This window comes from Convolutriloba macropyga, unplaced genomic scaffold (assembly GCF_964194025.1).
Source record: "Convolutriloba macropyga unplaced genomic scaffold, txConMacr16.3 SCAFFOLD_2312, whole genome shotgun sequence".
Classification (NCBI taxonomy): domain Eukaryota; kingdom Metazoa; phylum Xenacoelomorpha; order Acoela; family Convolutidae; genus Convolutriloba; species Convolutriloba macropyga.
Genome location: NW_027450265.1, coordinates 28,739 through 32,671, shown reverse-complemented (window position 1 = coordinate 32,671; position 3,933 = coordinate 28,739). Strand labels below are relative to the sequence as shown.

Genomic DNA, 3,933 nt, shown 5'->3' with positions numbered 1-3,933 from the left:
GTTGCTGTTTCAGCTTCCGCTTACTAGAAACAACATAATACTAGTCTCATTAAGTTCCGTCTCTTTGCAATTTTCTTATGAAGAAAATTCGCCATCACAATGACTCCAGCAGTTCTTGATCAAGGAATGCAATCATTGATCAGAATGCTATTATTTGAATCGGTTCTGCTTTAAGTGTTCCAATTTTATTGGAAGCACCAACAATAGAACATCAATGTGTTCAATCGAGAGTTATATAACCCTGAATCGGACGCAGTCAACAGCCGAAGCCGAGACCGCCTTTTGCGTTAGAGAGGTCGGTAAACAAATCTTGCGATTCATACCGAATTAACACATATAGCTGTGCTCCTCTTCGTAAAGCGAGCCAAGTGATCCCCTGTTGAAGGATGTATTTGGACCAATCTAGTAGCATTTGGTTTCCAACAAGCTCTCCCAAGTTAGCTTACTTATTGGGCTTTTCAACCAATTCGGTTGGCTACAAGCATCATCAAAGTACTAGCCACAGTTTGATCGCAAAATTCTACGACTTTCACATGTTGATGTTTCGGCTTGCGCTTAGCCTACTATAAGCAACATAATACTAGTCATATCATAGAGCGTGATCAGCTTGTGACGTTCTCATGATGAAGTTTCACCAACAGTGTCTCACTTCGAGCTTAAATCCAGCTACTAGTAACTACACAGTACTGACTGCAACGATAACTTTTATCTATACCTTTCACATGCTGCGCTTTCGGCCAGGGCCTACTAACGTCAACATAATACTCGATATAAACTTTTGTTCATGATGCAGCTTCCCCATGCAGAAGTTTCGCCTTCAAATGCTCTCTTGGCCATATGACGTAAGAAAAGGTTACTAGTAACATCACAGTACTAGCCACAGTTTGATTGCAAAATTCTACGACTTTCACATGTTGATGTTTCGGCTTGCGCTTAGCCTACTAGAAGCAACATAATACTAGTCATATCATAGAGCGTGATCAGCTTGTGACGTTCTCATGATGAAGTTTCACCAACAGTGTCTCATTTCGAGCTTAAATCCAGCTACTAGTAACTACACAGTACTGACTGCAACGCTAACTTTTATCTATACCTTTCACATGCTGCGCTTTCGGCCAGGGCCTACTAACGTCAACATAATACTCGATATAAACTTTTGTTCATGATGCAGCTTCCCCATGCAGAAGTTTCGCCTTCAAATGCTCTCTTGGCCATATGACGTAACACAAGGTTACTAGTAACATCACAGTACTAGCCACAATTTGATCGCAAAATTCTACGACTTTCACATGTTGATGTTTCGGCTTGCGCTTAGCCTACTAGAAGCAACATAATACTAGTCATATCATGGAGCGTGATCAGCTTGTGACGTTCTCATGATGAAGTTTCACCAACAGTGTCTCATTTCGAGCTTAAATCCAGCTACTAGTAACTACACAGTACTGACTGCAACGATAACTTTTATCTATACCTTTCACATGCTGCGCTTTCGGCCAGGGCCTACTAATGTCAACATAATACTCGATATAAACTTTTGTTCATGATGCAGCTTCCCCATGCAGAAGTTTCGCCTTCAAATGCTCTCTTGGCCATATGACGTAACACAAGGTTACTAGTAACATCACAGTACTAGCCACAATTTGATCGCAAAATTCTACGACTTTCACATGTTGATGTTTCGGCTTGCGCTTAGCCTACTAGAAGCAACATAATACTAGTCATATCATAGAGCTTGATCAGCTTGTGACATTCTCATGATGAAGTTTCACCAACAGTGTCTCATTTTGAGCTTAAATCCAGCTACTAGTAACTACACAGTACTGACTGCAACAATAACTTTTATCTATACCTTTCACATGCTGCGTTTTCGGCCAAGGCCTACTAACGTCAACATAATACTCGATATAAAATTTTGATCATGATGCAGCTTTCCCATGCAGAAGTTTCGCCTTCAAATGCTCTCTTGGCCATATGACGGAACACCAGGTTACTAGTAACATCACAGTACTAGCCACAGTTTGATTGCAAAATTCTACGACTTTCACATGTTGATGTTTCGGCTTGCGCTTAGCCTACTAGAAGCAACATAATACTAGTCATATCATAGAGCTTGATCAGCTTGTGACATTCTCATGATGAAGTTTCACCAACAGTGTCTCATTTTGAGCTTAAATCCAGCTACTAGTAACTACACAGTACTGACTGCAACAATAACTTTTATCTATACCTTTCACATGCTGCGTTTTCGGCCAAGGCCTACTAACGTCAACATAATACTCGATATAAAATTTTGATCATGATGCAGCTTTCCCATGCAGAAGTTTCGCCTTCAAATGCTCTCTTGGCCATATGACGGAACACCAGGTTACTAGTAACATCACAGTACTAGCCACAGTTTGATTGCAAAATTCTACGACTTTCACATGTTGATGTTTCGGCTTGCGCTTAGCCTACTAGAAGCAACATAATACTAGTCATATCATAGAGCGTGATCAGCTTGTGACGTTCTCATGATGAAGTTTCACCAATAGTGTTTCATTCGAATTGGTTCTGCTTTAAGCTCTCCAATTGTTTTGGATGAACCAGTTTTGCCCTTCGAAGCCACTTTTGTGAGCTTTTGTGGGTCTTTACCAAGAGGATATACCTCAAGGCCTCTTTCAATTCCTTTAAGTTCTTTCAACTCCTTTACAGTTTCTAGGTTCACATAGCTGCAAACCTTATTTCTAGTTTTAAGTCTGGCCAACTTGGGGAGAGTTGGTGCAGACCGTGACCAATTCTAGTAGGATGCCACAACAAGAATGTGATCAACTTAGCTTGTCGATGAACCTGCCCCACATTCAAACAACTCTATCGCCTTTTCCTCGTATAGTTATATGCGAGGGCCTCTCATAGAGAGCGCTGTTAGCAACCTTTTCCACATAGACGATAAAGTTGTGAGTGTTTTGCACATGGCTGTTGTCATCACCACGTGACGAGTCAACTCAGCTTGACTCTCTACACTCCGACAAGCTTTGCACATACGCCTTTAGTTCAGTATGTGTCTTTAATCTGACTCCGGTGCCTCAAGCCGGAAAAATTGTCAGATTATGATCATTATCGGTTAGTCATCCCGATGCAAGATCGTATCGTACTGTCTTTGTCTACCTCCAGATTCCGAAGAACAGGAGGAGACTCTCCCAGACCTACATATCTGGGAGAATGTTCAGAGGGCGAGAAGCTGTGGATTACTCTCCCCTAAGAACTGACTAAACTTTACCCTCGTCCAAGGTAAGTTTATTTTAGCTAGCCTTCTATGTAAAGGATCTGAGGCTAAGCTGTGTTTTTTCGAGCCTTTGGCTCGGAGCAAGTTCAGTGGGCGCCCCGAGTAGCTCAACTCTTTCCCACTGAACAGCGCAACGCTCTGTCACTCGCTGGGATTTTTGCGTGTCGGTTCTAACCACGCGACTTGTGGACCTTTTTAGGCCTTTCTCATTCACAAGTCTATAGCTGGGCTTCTATAACCCAGCTTCTGAGATCTAGATAGCTGCAGTTCTGCTAGGCTGCTTTTGCTAACTAGTCTCCCTTTAAGCAGTCCCTTGCCATGACTGCTGAACTATGTATCCACACAAGTAGTTTTTGAGCTCGATACATAATTCGAGATTGGTTGCCAAGCAATCTCTAGCGACAGAGCGTCATGCGCACTACAGACATGGCCTCTACCAGCAGCCATGCCCGAAGGAATCAATCACTGATCCTTCCGCAGGTTCCCCTACGGAAACCTTGTTACGACTTTTACTTCCTCTAGACAATTAAGCTCGATCCGCTTCATCCCGTTGCCGGAGACCGAAGTCCCAACAGTAGGAATTTGCAATTCTTGCTTAACTATCCAATCAGTAGTAGCGACGGGCGGTGTGTACAAAGGGCAGGGACGTAATCCCTATGAGTTGTTGACTC

At 42.6% G+C, this 3,933-nt stretch overlaps 1 pseudogene; it reads right to left on the bottom strand.

Annotated features, from left to right (window-relative positions):
- Positions 1-236: 236 nt before the first annotated feature.
- LOC142355748 (5.8S ribosomal RNA) lies at positions 237-388 on the bottom strand (annotated as a pseudogene).
- Between the last annotated feature and the right edge of the window lie 3,545 nt (positions 389-3,933).